The sequence below is a fragment of the Propithecus coquereli genome, unplaced genomic scaffold (assembly GCF_000956105.1).
Source record: "Propithecus coquereli isolate 6110/MARCELLA unplaced genomic scaffold, Pcoq_1.0 Scaffold28, whole genome shotgun sequence".
In the NCBI taxonomy this organism is placed as follows: Eukaryota; Metazoa; Chordata; class Mammalia; order Primates; family Indriidae; genus Propithecus; species Propithecus coquereli.
The window spans coordinates 6749643-6765957 of NW_012148396.1; positions in this window are offsets into that span (position 1 = coordinate 6749643).

Genomic DNA, 16315 nt, shown 5'->3' on the forward strand with positions numbered 1-16315 from the left:
AAAAAAAGATAAACTTATGGCTTTGAAACATATGAAAAAATGCTCAACATCTCTAATAATCAGGGAAATTCAAATAAAAACCACAATGAGATATCACGGAACTCCAGAGAGAATGGTTTTTACCAAAAAGTCCCAATAAATGTTGGCATGGATACAGAGAGATAGGAACACTCATACACTGCTGGTGGGACTGAAAACTAGTACAACCTCTGTGGAAAGCAATATGGAGATACCTCAAAGAGATACAAGTAGAACTACCATTTGATCCAGGAATCCCATTACTGGACATCTACTCAAAGGAAAAAAAGACATTCTATAAAAAAGACATCCACACTAAAATGTTTATAGCTGCACAATTCACAATTGCAAAGATGTGGAAACAACCCAAATGCCCATCAATAGTGGATGGATTAATGAAATGTGGTATGTGTATACCATGGAGTTCTACTCAGCCACAAAAAACAATGGTGATCTAGTACCTCTTGTATTATCCCGGATAGAGCTGGAACTCATTCTATTAAGTGAAGTATCACAAGAATGGAAAAATAAGCACCACATGTACTCATCATCAAATTGGTTTTAAGTAATCAACATTTATGTGCATATATAGTAATAACATTCATCAGGTGTTGGGCAGGTGGGAGGGGGACTAGGAGATGCTTATATTCACATCTAATGGGTGCAGTGTGCACTCTCTGGGGGATGAACATGCTTAAAGGCCTGACTCTGGTGGGACAAAGACAATATATGTAACCTAAACATTTGTACCCCCATAATATGGTGAAATAAAAAATTAAAACAAAAACAAAAAAACACTAGTCTCTGTCCCCTGCCCTGATGGAAGGGAATGTCCTCCTTTAATGAGGACTCTCCAGTCTGATGGGCTGCTGCAAGCCTGCTGGGATACATCCAGCCATGAGCTGGAGGAGGAGGGTGGTAATGGGATCCCACACAGCATTTAACCCTATTTCTCTCCTGCATTATAAGGACATCAGGATCTTGTTAACTGAGTCTCAAGACAGCAATTTTTAATAGACGTGTTTTTATTATCACCCCAACTAACTCTTTATTATGCAAATGATCACTGTGGACTTTTTGTTTGTTTGTTTACATTTCAGCTAAATTAAAGCCTATTTTGGCAGGAACTGCGTTCTTCCAGCTGTCACAGGCTGTTGATTAATCGCACATAATGGGGAGGCATTGCGTAGGATAAAGCAGTTTCATACCGATCGCTACCCATTATTTAAGATCTTTTTGACACATTGTCTCATTTTATTATATTATACCTTTGGTGAGAGTGGGAAGAGAAGTGATAGAGAAAGAGAAAGGGAAGGGGAGGAAAAGCAGGTGCAGGGAAGAAGGAGGGGATGGAAGGGCTGGGAGGGCAAAAGAAAAGCACCCAAAGTTAAAACAATAGGAAGAAATAAGAAGTACATAACATAGATTTGAAGGCATTTGAGTAGCTGAAAATTTCACTCAGCAAATAATACTACCCTGTGGAGTATGGTTCTGTAAAGTCTGAAAAAATACACAAATTGGATCAAGAAGGCTAGAATGACGCACTGGGACCACAAAGGCGATCCTGTGAACAAAGAAATGGAAGTGAGACCTCTTGCCTGAGTCTGACGTGGAATTCAGGGGAAGGTTCCCAGCACAGTAGACATTTAAAATATGTGTTTCAACACCAGTAAGAATCTACCTCTTGGCAGGCTAAAAAGAGCTACCAAGTATCCCACATTTCCTGTGTCAGGCACTGGGCTAGGGACCTCCATGCGCTGTTTTGCTTTTGCAAAGAACTGTTTAAGGTTGGCATTATTATCCCCAGATGAGACATGGGGAATTTAAGTGACTTGTCCAAAATAACACAACATGTAGGTCTCAGAGCAAGACAGAGCCATCCAGGTCTGGGTCTTTCCAAACTCAAGGATCTCATCAGCATCCTCTTTCGAGTCTTCTGGAGTCTATAGACTTTGTATTTTTGTGAGAAAGACAGGTCAGCAGGCTGGTGCTTCTTCAGGTTCAAGCTGCAGACCCTGCTTGAGCAAACCCCTCACTGGGTAGATGCACATGGAGTCAGCGGTGCTGTGTGTGACTTCCTGCACACAGACATGCCCTTCCGTAGCCTAAACATATTGTCTGTCCATTACACCTGCACTAATGACCTCCTAGAGAAAATAGTTACATCCTGTCAATCACCTTCTCAAAATCATCAAATGTCTTGGGCTCAGTGTGTAGAGTGGGACTGACGGAGAGGAATGACAGCGGAGCCCCTTTTTAATCCGGCTTTCACAAGGCGTCTCCTTCACATCTGCATTGCATCACTCCAATTTCTCTTCATTCCAGTTGCTCTAAAAGTGCCCTGAGATTTCCCATCTCTGAGCTCACATTTCCTTTCCCAGGCTTATTATTTTTTCCTCCCACTTTCTCTTGCTATTGATATTTGTCTTCTCTTTAGAACCTCACATCAGATCTCTCTCTTGTGTGGGGTCTTTTCCTAATCTCTCAGGATTTAGGATGGAGTTTAGCTGCTAAAAGAGGAAGATAAAGAGGAAAATGAAGAAGAGGAAGAGACGGAGGAAAAAGAGACTAAGAACAAAAGACAGTGGCTCAATTAGGGTTTTTGGGGAATGTTTTGTTTGATTTTATTTTTTTCTCTCATATCCCAAGGAATTCTGACATAGAGAATAGAGGGTTGGTTCAACAAAATCATCAGGCCATCCTGGGTTATCGTAAGATAGATCTCAGCGTGCTTGGTGTGCAGCTTTGCTCTGCACAGAAATCCTTTGAAATATGTTAGATTAACTCATTTCTCTGCTGAAAACCCTCCAGGGCAGGTTTTCACTTGCTCACTCACAGGAATCCCCAGCGCCCAATACAGTAAGTGCGGGTTACATGGGGCTCTTCTCAGCCAGCAAAGATACAGTCTTTCTTGTCTGCACCCTCTAGCATCCTGCCATTCTCTGGCTTCCCTCACTCATCCACCCCTGACGCACCTGCCTCCACAAAGAACCACAGCTCCAGCAGTGGATCTTCTCTGCACCATCTGAATTCCTTTTGTCTGTCTCATTTCTCATGTAAGTTACATCTAATTTCTTTTTTTTTTTTACCATTTAGTTGCCATCCTCACTGTGTGTCTAGGAAAATCTGTAAGGTATATGCTTCATCCAAAATGTTTGGAGAGATCCAGAAAATAGCATACCTAAGTTTTTAATTGCTCAAAAGAATATTATCACTGTTGGCACAGTCGAAGTCATGTTTTCTAATAAGAACTTCAAACTGCACTGGTATAAGGCCCAAAGAAAGCTCTGGAATTTTGGCCAAAATTCTGAGTTGTACTCCTTTTTCCTTACCAATCATGTTTGAACTTAAAATTCTTTATTTTTAAAATTTCATATATAATTTTTTGGTCTCGCATTAATATCCATCAAATTATTAATTCTATTTTGAATTTTTCATATTAGGGAAATACCACCCCCAGTCTTATAGGTTTGGCCATTCTGACAGATTTCAAAATCAATTCTACTGAATCTGAAAATTTCAAATTGTTTTCTATAATTATTGGGCTGTCAGTGCCATGCAATGCTTAGTATGCACCACTGAATATTATTTTTCTTCAAATTATTCAATGTTCTGGATCAGTGCTTATTTGTCGTGGTTGAATAATATTATTTGCTATTTATTTGTCTTTACTATTTCTGTTCTTGTAATCCCATGTGTATTTTATTATGTATAAATACCTGTTTCCAGTCACAAAATCTTCGTTAATGGAATTTGATCATGAAGATTTATTGTAGAACATGTAAGAGTATTAACAAAATACTTTGTCTTAAACTTACTATAAAAAAGCCACTTACTTTTTACAATTCATAAACATTTTTTTTGTAAAATTAACAATATATTTTATATTTCGAAATAGCTATAAGAGAAGTTTTGAAATGTTCCCAAAACAAACAAATGATAAATATTCAGAGGATGGATATCCTAAATACCCTGATTTGATTATTACACATCGTATTCACATATCAAAATATCACACATACCCCATAAATGTGTATAAGTATTTATCAATAGAAAATAAAATACAAGTTAAAAATACACCCAACTATCAGTAGACTTCTAAAAATACTAAACTTCCTTTGATGGTTTTCTAATGGAAAATTTTTGCTACATACTAAAATCAAAAACAGATTTTTTTTAGTAGAAATTTCCTTCTACTCTCAGAAGGATGTGATGGACATTTTCAAAGACCATCATTCATTAAAATAGCTAAGTTCAAGGTGTTTTTGTCTTTCTTATCCAATTTAAATATAATTTTATTCATCTTATAATAGAAAGGCCAGACACGAATACTTCTCTATTACAGTCTCATGGTTTGGGTCAGTAATTAGATTTTTATTAAGTAAAGAATCTGTAATATCCTGTAGGCAGACTTTATGTGGCTCATATTTAATATAAATCTTATTTTTATTATTTCAAATTTCATAAAAATGCAATCAAATTCTCTGACGAATTCCTATTTCTTTTTATTTTAACCATTATTTTTCCTTTTCTCAAAATACTTTTGTATCTCTATTTTTATCAGTATATGAACTCGTCCTTTTTATTAATTATATGGATCAAAAAATAAAGTGTAATTATATTAATTTGAACATATTTGCATTAAAATTTAAATTAAATAGGATGAATCAAAATTTAAAATATATATTTAAAATGTACTTTAGTTTACAATGTCAAAATTATCTACTAACATTATAATACAAAATAAAATTATATCGAATAGAAATAAAATTTGGTATTTTAATGTGTATTTAGGTTTTGAAACAATCTTAAACTTGTAGAAAAATTTCAAGTGCAGTACAAATAATGTTCTTTTTCCTATCTTGATGCTTCATCACTCCAAATTCTTTAGTGTGTATTTCTTACAAACAAGAACATTCTCCTACATGCCCACAATCCAACGATCAAAATCAAGAAATTTCTGTTGACTCATTACACATCTAATTATCCCATCTATCTGCAGACCCCATTCAAATTTTGCCAGTCCTCCCAATAATGTCAAACTCATAGAAATGGACGACATAACAGTGATTGCCAGGGGATGGGGAGAGGGGAAATGGGGAGTTGATCAATAGGTATAAAGTTACTGTCATACAAGAGGAATAAATTATAGAGGTCTACTGCACAACATAGTGTCTATTGTTAACAATATGGTATTATGCACTTAAAAACTGTTAGGAGGGTGGATTTAGTGTTAAGTGTTTTTACCACAGTTAGTGAATCAATCAAGGGCTAAGTAGAATACTGAACATTTTGTGTAAGTTAACATTTGAGGACCCATCAATAAGACCGACCATGTCACTCCCAGGTTTCTATCCTTCTTGGCCAATATTCCTTCCAGTAGTTGTTTCTTTAGGTAAGGCTTTAAATGACAATTTAAAATTAAAATATGTTATTAGTGAAACCACCTGATGTCCATTCCTATGTGTCAAGGCAGCAAGAAGGATGCAAAGGCAGAAACGTAGCACAGAAAAATTTTAAAGAATGAAAAAAAAGCTCTGGAGTGCTTCTGCACAAAGGAACATGAGATTCAGAGTGTTGAGTGACTATAGATCCAAAATCAGTGGGTATTCTGAATCAGTCCCTAAGCAGACAGTAGCCTATTTGCCATATTTAGCCAAGGCAAATTCGGGACTAAAAAATTGTTATTCACAACATCTTATGTATTCCTTCCTCTTTTATGCATGTTTATTTCATCCCATACAGACACATTTATAAGTGGAGATAGATTAAATTTGGAATACTACACTCATCATCCTAATGCAACTCTTTCTCTCTTTCTTTGTCTTACCCTCCTGCTCCCACTGTAATCTCCATTCATCAGAATTTTTTTCCTCATCTATGGGGATTTTGAATTACAAAATATAGAACATACAGTAATAATCCCCTTGCAGTATGATACTCCTGGAGAAAGCAATTTCTGGACCTAGACAAACCATTTCCCGTCCACCAGCAATACCCCTCACTAAACTAATTCTGAAGACTTACTCTGTTCTATCCTCCAGGCCTTGAATAGATGAGCTCCCCCTCCCCGTCCCCTCCTATGGGCACCAAGATAACTCAGTATGCAATCCAGGGCCTACTACTTAGTAGATTCAAAAATTGTATTTATGGAACCGATAATGCAGAAGTTGCATTCCTCACCAATCTTCACAGTCTTTGAGTCATGGATTACTGTCCTCTTTTCATAGATTTGAAAATGGAAACTGAAAAAGGTAAAGTAACAGAGACACGAGATTGGAAATCACATTTTATGACTCTACTTCCAACACTCTCTCCATTACCCTTGGGTCACCTCTGTATTATAGGAAAGTCCTAATGTCTTTAGCTTAGTTTAAATAAAACAAAACAAAATGTCTCTGTTTCCAAATTCCCCTTCAAATTGGACTTCAGCTTGACAATGGAGTGGTGCCAGCGCCCTCTCCCTCAGGGAAGGATCTATAATTTCTCATCAAAGACTCCAGAGACAGACACCATAAAAATGCACGGGGTGATGGGCAGTATGGATTACCTTGGTGCATCTGTGAATATAAGATTGAAACGTTTGACCTATTAGATTTTCTTCACACTGATGAAATTTTGGATGGCAGTTTCGCATAGAAACTAAATTAACCAAAATCCTCCATTCTATTCAGGAATAATTTGGCTCTGAATGGGCGATTTACTTTTCTGCTGAGTCGGACCTTCAGCATCATGAAGTGATTGGGGAAAGATCTGCTGCCTTATCAGTTTTGGAATCCATATGAACTAAATTTCAAAGCTTTGTTTTGCTCCTGTGGTGAGAAAAAAAGAATCCATCATTCACTGATTACTTTATTTACTAATTCATTTATTGGATTATTTAATAAACTATTAGTGTGATAGAATCCAAGAATCCACAGTTTTAAAATGTTTTAAGATGTCTATGTCTTTTTATATCCATTAAAATTCTGTACGACATCTACCCAATCCATTTTCCACAGCGTCTAAGATGTCAAATAATTTAAATTTTATTTTCTCTCTAAAGACGTAATGTTTAAAACCACCTAAACTGTATAGATGGTTGGTCTTGGGATCTGCTTTGAGGTTATAACTTAGGAATATTTTTTCAATATCATTCATCCTGGGAATTAATTCATTTTTCTTCTATACTGTTGAATTTTAGTGTCTTGAATCCTGTATCTCCATCCTATCACCATCCTTTTTTATTTGTTTAGGTCATATTTTATAACTCTTGTACTGCTCATATGGCCAAATTTAAAATATCTAAATTGAATATATATACTAGAAGTTGGGCTAAGGAAGAGAATTGATTAACGGTGTTACCAAAAAGCTTGGCACTTGTCCACGAGGCCGAATCAGAAGAATGAGGACAAGTGATTGAGGAGGAGGAAAGAAAAGTTTTATTACTTCTCCAGAAAAGAAGGAAAAATGTAGATGTTCTTGTCTCAAAATCCAAATTTCCTGAAGATAAGCAGAAATACAGAGCTTTTAAAGGGAGGCCCCCCTCAGTACTAGGCTATTGTGGCTAACTATTCTAATTGTCCCATCTCTGCCTAATACAAAGCCTGTGACCTCCTCAGTCCCTGGGATGGCTGAGTTAATCTCTTTTAACAAAGGATTTAAAGGGCCTCAGGCATGCAGGCCAGGATGCAGTTCCCAAAATGAGTGGAGGAAGTTTTAAACAGACAGAAAATATATATTTTTTTTTAATTCAGGCCCTTCCCTCTGTTGCATTTTCCCCACTCTCAATTTTACACTTCCATATCTATGGGGGGATGGGCGACTACTCTGTTACAATGGGACTGAGAAGAATGACCAAACGGACCAAGAGAGAGTATTTAGAGCATCACAGACCAATGAAGCTACTGTTTCATAGCAAAAAACAAACAAACAAACAAACAAAAAATGTGTTGAATACTACGTGCTACCTAGAATTCAGTTAAAATGAGAATTTCAAATTTCTACTAGATTTTTCAAAAACAGATATCTGATAAGGACCATTGTCTGGATAAGGATAGTTTAACAGAAAGGTAGGATAAAATTTGACTGGAAATGGTCCAGGAGGATGTGTGCCAGGGCAAGTGGAAACGGGAGTGGATATTTTATTTGGGAGTCTTTGCATAGAGGGGGTGGAAGGAAAAAGAAGATAGCTGACATGGGGCAATAGTTAGAATATTTTATGGGTTTGCATGTTTGTACGCTGAACAAGTGATAACAAGAAGAAAGCTGATTCAGGGGCGAAGAGGTGATTCCAGAAGCAAAGCCATTGAATAGACGAGAGGAGATCAAAACCACAGAACTAGAGGGTTATCATAGTTAGGTGGAAACGGGACTATACTTCCAGCTTCAAGGGGAGGGAAGGAGAGGTAGATGTGGTCCAACACGGGCAGAGGAAAGGGTAAAGACTACTTTAAATAGTATTCTCTGACATGAGAATTACAAGAAGTGGCTTTTAAAGTCACTTTAGAAGGAAATGTCACTTACTCATCATAATATAATCAGAAAACAGTATAAGGCAGGTGCTTTCTAATCCAATCTTTTTTGAATAGAAAAGCTATGAGGTCATTGATGAAGCGCTTAGAACACACAATGACCTCAAAAATTATGTAAGTTAGTGTCTTAATCATGTAGTCAGCAAAAATAAAAACCTGTGAGTTCATCCTTAAATATCTACTAAATACCTACTCTCTCTATATATGGCCTCATAAATACTTTCTGATGATTATAAAATAGAAAAATAGAATGTTAGGTGTTTGGGGTTAGAATTGAAGAAAAAGTCTTCCAAAGTAAGTAATGTGAGAATAAGATCCGAGTAATGAGAACGCTCAAATATCTGAGAAAAAGTCCCCCAAACCAGAAAGCTGAAAGGCCGTGAGATGAGAATAAAGTTGGAAAATAGTATACTGTCTGCAGGACAGAAAATCAGCTTTTCTAGTATTTTATTTCCAGGCTCTTTCACTGGGCCAGATTCCTGCTGTTCTTACTCCACAGAGACATTCACATAATCAGAATGTCTAAGGGGTGTGATGTGGTTTTCAAAATGTTAAAAACAACCATGGCCTGCATTAATAATAGCGTGACTTCCAGAACAAGCACTAGAGCCAGATTATTATTATATCTTAATCCTCTGCAACTCCCATTTGTATTGCTATCGTATAGCATTAACCAATAACCCCATACACCAGGAAAAAATTTCCCCTTTCTTTCAGACAATGTCATATGTAGAAAATGAACAATCACACTTCTACGTGTTTCTGCTGCACTTCAGCTAAATCCGTGCTTCTATAAAACTAATAGTCTTTTCTACATTCTCATGATTAGTATTGACCCATCTCTTTCTTATTATTAACACGTTTCTTTTTTTAATATTCATCTTTATTACTTTTATCCTGCATGCACAGTGAAGGTTTTCTGGATCACAGATGGATTTCTTATTAATTATCTTATGGTAAATGATAAGTATATCATTGCCCCTTGCTACCTGAGGTGAGGAGACGAGAGCCAAATGGTAATATTTCCTATGTGTCTGGACATTCCAAAGGCAGAGATGAAGAACAATGTGTTCTCTCTCTCTTTATATGCAAGAAAAAGAGAGACAGTGATTCCCCTCCCAGCAGAGAGAAAAAGAAAATAAAAAAATAAACAATAATAACTTTCACACTATTGAGACATAATAGAAGGGATCCTATTGTTTTGGAAAGTAAATCTGTCTTCAACAAGGACCAGGTAACCCCAGGGATCTGTCTTTGAGAACTAAAGGTGTCTCCTTTGATTGGAGCTTCACACCTTTTTGAAATGCAAACAGCTGGAGAGATGGGACTCTAGTCTCCCTGGCTCCTCAGGGCTTAACCAAGGGGCCTAGTTGGGACTATAATTTTTTAGCCTCCTGGGATCAGATCAATTAACTTGGAAAATGGCTTTAGAGCTAATTATCATAGCATGTAAAGAGTAAACTACTTCTGGGGAAGTGAAAGCAATGTTCTCTATCTTTAATCATTTACATTTCCATATCTCAGGAGGCTCGGACTTTTTATAGGAACACTGAGAAATCCAAAGTTTTATTTTATCATAAAAGGCAGCTCAATACTTTCCAAGGAAATTAGTTACATTACTGAAATGCTCTCATTGAAAATACTGGGAATAGTAGTCATCATACCCGGCAATAGTGATCATTCACTAATGGGAAAATAATTGTACTAACTGCTTCATATACACTTTCTTCTCACCAGAATCCTGTGAGATAGAGACTACTATTACACAATTTTAGAGATACAAAGCTGAGGTGCACACCAATTATAAAATTTTCCTGAAAATTCACAGCAGGTAATTGTACCTTCTTTTCCCTGAAGAAGTGAAGCTTCTCCAAGTGTCCTCTACTAAGCTGATTGTAGCATACTCCTTTGTAGTGCACGGATAACTTTCTTAATGTGACTTTCTCTCATTCAATTTACAGGACCTCAGTTATTTATGACATTTATTCTGTCAGGATTCCCAGATCCTCTATAAACCTTATCGCTGTCCTCTGGATGTACTCCTGTTTTTCGAAGTCCTTTTTAAAATGAAGTGCTCCAAGTGCTTTTGTGTTAAGATAAGGAGCTGTATTTTCTTCTTAAAGGTGATTGAGAGGCATTGCAGGGAGTACAATAGGCACATTTGCATTGTGTAAGGTCACTTTCGCTGGACAATGGAGAACGACCTGGACAGGATCCAGCTAGCAGAAGAGAGGGCTCAGCTTGATGGTCATGGAGCCAATATGGATTAGAGATGACGGGCACGTAGAAGAAGGTCTTTGCAGTGTAGACTTTCTCCTGTATCAAATGGCTTATAACTCACTGTAATTATTGTAAACAACTTTTCACTTTTCAATAAATGAGGTCTAATTAATTGTTAGTATGGGTACCATTGATGCCTGAATCCTTCATTTCATATGAACAAAAGGATTTACTCTCCCAACCCACACGACAGGCAAGAAAGAAATTCCCCAAGACTGTAGGTGATGTCATTTGGATCTAGTATTTCTGGTAAGTTTAAATAACATTTTCTCACCCTGTTATTATTCAACTCAGATGGTTACCATATTGTTTCTGGAAGGGGATGAAATCTGAAAACTATAAAAATGCTATACTGGGAGAAAAGGGTTTTTCTGGTGTATATAAATCCTTTTCACAGATATATATATCTGTGAGATATATTTTGGGTGCTGCTCTGTCAACATTATAAATGGTTCCCAAGCACCCCAATAACCAAGAATACCAAAAAAGTATCCCCCTTTTCTTCTCTAATAAGAATTTACACACACACATCCATGCAGATGCGTAGCACTCACAGTGATTTGTATAGATACATGTAAACAGTTGGTGTCTGTTCAGACTCACCCCGACATACAAACACACAAGAATACTTATGCACCAACATATGACTGCAACACACTGTGGCCTTCATGGAGAATTGATGATGTCTACCAGGCCTTTCACATCATGCCCAAAAGAGGAGACAGTTTTAATGATTATAAGGTAAGAACAAAATTGGTCATACAGCTTTCAAGCTGAAGAATAAAGTTTAAAGGTTTTAGCATCCAGTTTGGGGAAGAGGGTCTTCTGATGTTTTTAAAATTAATATTGTTATTATTATTATTTTTAAGTTTGGAATCGCTGTCTTTAGAAACTCTGTGAGGCTAATGCAAAAAAATATTCTTAAACTGGCCCTGTTTCTCAGGACATTCTGTACAGCAAGGTGGAGCTAAGATAAAGAAAGGATGGAGCCAGGATAGAACCATGTTGGGGCTACTTAAGGTTGTCTCCACTGTAGTCAAAGGGATGGCTTCTACCTTCTATGTGGTTTAGCCAAATCAAAGTAGGATATGCTTAATGCAAGTCTTGCATGATAAACACCATGTTTTGTCTAGCATGTCCCTAGGAAAGTTGCAGTCACTTGAAATTTAAGGATTTGCCCATCTTCACTTTTCTCCCTTTCCCTAAATTTTTCTCACCCTCCTTCTCATTGAAACACTTGATCTCTTCCCCTGACCTGGCCTAAGTGCACATGCCACTTTTGGGGACTCAGCTAATGGAGTTGAGCCATTGCCTAAAGAATCCTGGAACCAAGACGTTTGTCTAACTTTTCCTTAGTGATGCAACTAAATTGGGCACACATATTGGCCAATTCGGGCACACACTTGCAAGATGTTTCACATACTGAAAATACATTGGGGAAATAGCTAAATCGCATACTAGTAAAAGGCCATTATCAATTTTTTCAAAAGAAAACTTTCTAGAAATTTTCTGTAGTAACCAGAAACTTAATTATAAAATGCCTATAAAACCAGAATTAATGTTTGCAGGACTTGACAGACCCTGAGGGAGATACTCAATAATGTTGGAAAAATGAAGTTATGTAAAGCAGACTTTGCCAAAGAAAGCAGGAGATGCAATTCATATATTATGAAGAGTTTCTTAAAAAGTTTACAATAAAATTGTTTCTAGTCAATACTTTTATTGAAAAAGATGCTATATGGCTGCTAAAAAAAAAATACATTTGAAGAAAGAACAGTTTTGAAACTCAGCCCTGATACTGACTAGTCATGTGACATTGGATAATTTCTCTAAATATTCCATAGTTTCTTTTTTGAAGGAATGTTGATAATTCTTACTTATTAGGTTAGTTATAACAATGAAACATGATCAAATTCATGTACATTGTATGTAAATTATGTGAAAATTGCAATATGTCATAAATGGTTATTGAATATAAGTGAGTTAGAAAGATGAAATTTTGATGTCTCCTTATTGTTAATACTTTGATATTGTTTTCCATTTGGTAGTAAGCCTTAAAAATATTTAAAGACGTATTTCATTGAAAGGTGTTATCGTCAGTCCCTGAGATTCTTTCCTATGTTTGATGTACCCTACTCTTGAGGCTCTCCACTTTTTTGCAATTCCTTTAATAAATTTTTCGTTACCAGAAGTTCTGTTTGATTTTTCTTTAATGTTTCAATTTCTTTGGTGAACTTTTCCTTGAGGTCCTGGATGTGTGTGTGTGTGTGTGTGTGTGTGTGTGTGTGTCTGTGTGTGGTGTTTTTGTGTTGGGTATCCACTTTCTCTCGCATAACATTGAGTTTTCTTATAATCCATGTTCAAAATTCTTCTGTCATTTCAGTGGCCTGAATTTGGTTGATATCCATTGCTGTAGAGCTGAAGCTATGACTCAGGTGGGGCAAAGGCAATATATGTAACCTAAACATTTGCACCCCCATAATAAGATGAAATAAAATAAAATTTAATTTAATTTAAAAAACACTTAAAGACAACTTTGATCATGGCAAAATGTAACTCCGTTATTGCATACAAAATAAATTTGACTTGTTGAGAAGTGACACGTGAAATTCTTGCTCACATAAGGGTCTATGGAATAAAGGAGGAAACTTTTATTCTGCTTTTATAGAGAAAGGAAACAAATTTGGCCCAGATTCTCATTTTGATATGTTTAAATTAGTGTATATTTTCTCCCCCTTCAGAAATAATTACTGTACCGCATTTGTACAAAGGATCATGAGTAATATGAACACGATGAAGATTACTCACTTTCCCTCCTTCCTTTCTTTCCGCAGGTCTCAATAAGATTGTATTTATTTGGTATCCCTGGTAAGAAATTCAGAGGGAAATAAATTTTAAACCATTTTTTAAAATCCTTACAAAAAATCAACTTTTGAAGTATTATTTTATTTTTAAATAGATAAAATGGTATGTATTTATCATGTAAAACATGAAGTGTTGAAGTGTGTATACACTACTATACATACATTTTGAAATGAATAAATCTAGCTAAATAACATTTTTATTACCTCGCATAGTTATAATCTTACCATTTTTCTGATGAGAACACTTAACATTCACTTCCTAGCATTTTTCAAGAGTACTATATTTTGTTATAACTATAGTCACCATGCTGTACAATAGGTCTTTTGAACTTATTCCTCCTACCTAACTGGTATTTTCTATCCTTTGACCAGCATCCTCCCACCCACCCTCAAACCCCCCAGACCCTGGTAACCACTATTCTACTTTCTACTTCCATGAGATTAACTTTTTACATTTTTAGACTCCACGTGAGTGAGAGCGTGTCATATTTGTCTTTCTGTGCCTAGCTAATTTCACTTAACATAATGTCCTCCAAGTCATGCATGTTGTGGTATATGACAAAATTTCTCTTTTGTGGTTGAACAGTATTCCATCATGCATGTATACCACATTTTCTGTATCCATTTATCTGTTGATGGACACATAGGTTATTTCCATCTTGACTATTATAAATAATGCTGAAATACACATGGGAGTGCAGATATCTCTACAACCTATTGATTTCATTTCCTTTGGATAGAAGTCCAGTAGTGAGATTCCTGGATCATATGGTAGTTCTATTTTAATATTTTTAGGAACCTCCATGTTGTTTTCCATAATGGCTGTACTAATTTACATTCCCACCAACAATGTGTTAAGGGTTCTCTTTTCTCCACATACTTGACAACACTTTTTATACGCTGTCTTTTTGATAATAGTCATTCCAACTGATGTATAGTGAAATCTCACTGCTTTTTTAATTTGCATTTTCTTATGGTTAGTTATGTTCAATTTATTTTCAGATACCTGTTGGGCAGGCTACTTGTATGTCTTCTTTTAAGAAATGTCTCTTTAAGTGCTTGTCAATTTTTAATTGGATTATTTTCTTGCTGTTGAGTTGTTTGTGTTCCTTATATGTTTTGGATATTAACGCCTACTCAGATGTATAGCTTGCAAATGTTTTCTCTTATTCTGTAGGTTGTCTCTTCACTCAGTTCATTATTTTCCTTGCTGTGCAGAAGCTTTCTAGTTCAATGTAATCCCATTTGTCTGTTTGCTTTTGTTGCCTGTTCTTTTGGGATCATATTCATAGTCGAAAAATTGTTGCTCAGACCAATGTCATGGAAATTTTCCCCTATGTTTTCTTCTAGTAGTTTCATAGTTTTGGGTCTTATACTTAAGTTTTTAATCCATTTTGAGTTGATTTTTCTATATGGTATGAGATAAGGATTTAATTTTATTCTTCTGCATTTGGATATCCAGTGTTCCCTCAAGGACCATTTATTGAAGAGACTGCCCTTTCCCTGTTGGGTGTCCTTGACACTTTTGTTGAAAATCAGTTGGCTCTGAATGTGTGAATTTATCTCTGTGCTCTCTATTCTGTTCCATTGGCCTATGTGTCTGTTTTTATGCCAGTGCCATGCTGTTTTGGCTATGGTATATTTGTAATATATTTTGAAGCAAAGAAAATATGATGACTCAAGCTTTACACTTTTCACTCAAGATTGCTTTAGGTATTTGGAGGATTTTCTTTTTTTTTTTTTGTAGTCCTGTATTAATTTCAGGTTTGATTTTTTTTTTTATTTGTGTAAAGAATTCCACTGGTACTTTGTCAGGGACTATATTGAATATGTATATTGCTTTGGGTAATATGGTCATTTTAATAATATTAGTTATTTAAATCCATAACATGGGATATCTTTCCATTTATTTGTATTTTTTTCAATTTCTTTTATCAATGTTTTATAGTTTTCAGTGTACAGATATTTCATCTCCTCAGTTAAATGTTTTCCAAAGTATTTTTTGTAGTTATTATAAATAGGATTGTTTTCTTGATTTCTTTTTCAGATAGTTTGCTATTAGTTTAGAAATGCTACTGACTTTTATATGTTGATTGTGCACCGTGCAACTTTACTGAAATTGTGTATTAGTTCTAACTGATTTTTAGTGACATATTTAGGGTCTCTCTCTATATAAGATCATGTCACTTGCAAGCAGAGACAATTTAACTTCTTCCTCTCCAATTTGAATGTCTTTAATTTCTTCTCTTGCCTAATTTCTCTGGCTAAAACTTTCAATACTATGTTGAATTGAAAGGTGAAATGGGAATCCTCTTCTTGTTTCCTTTCTTGGAGGAAAAGCTTTCAAATTTTTCCTGTTAAATATGATATTAGCCATGGACTTGTCAAACATGACTTTTATTGTGTTCAGCCAGATTTAAACCATGTATTTTATTTCATTAAACCTTGATATCTAATTGTAGCAAGCTTTCCTCTCTTATCCTCCTTCCTCTTTTCCTATAATTCTTTATTTTTTTAAGTTACACATTAAAAAAACTTAAAAAAGTAATTGATGCTTTTGTGTAGTTAAGTATAATTACACGACTGTAAATGCTGTATAATAATCTGAGTCCATCTGGTTCTATGTGTCTTTCCATAACA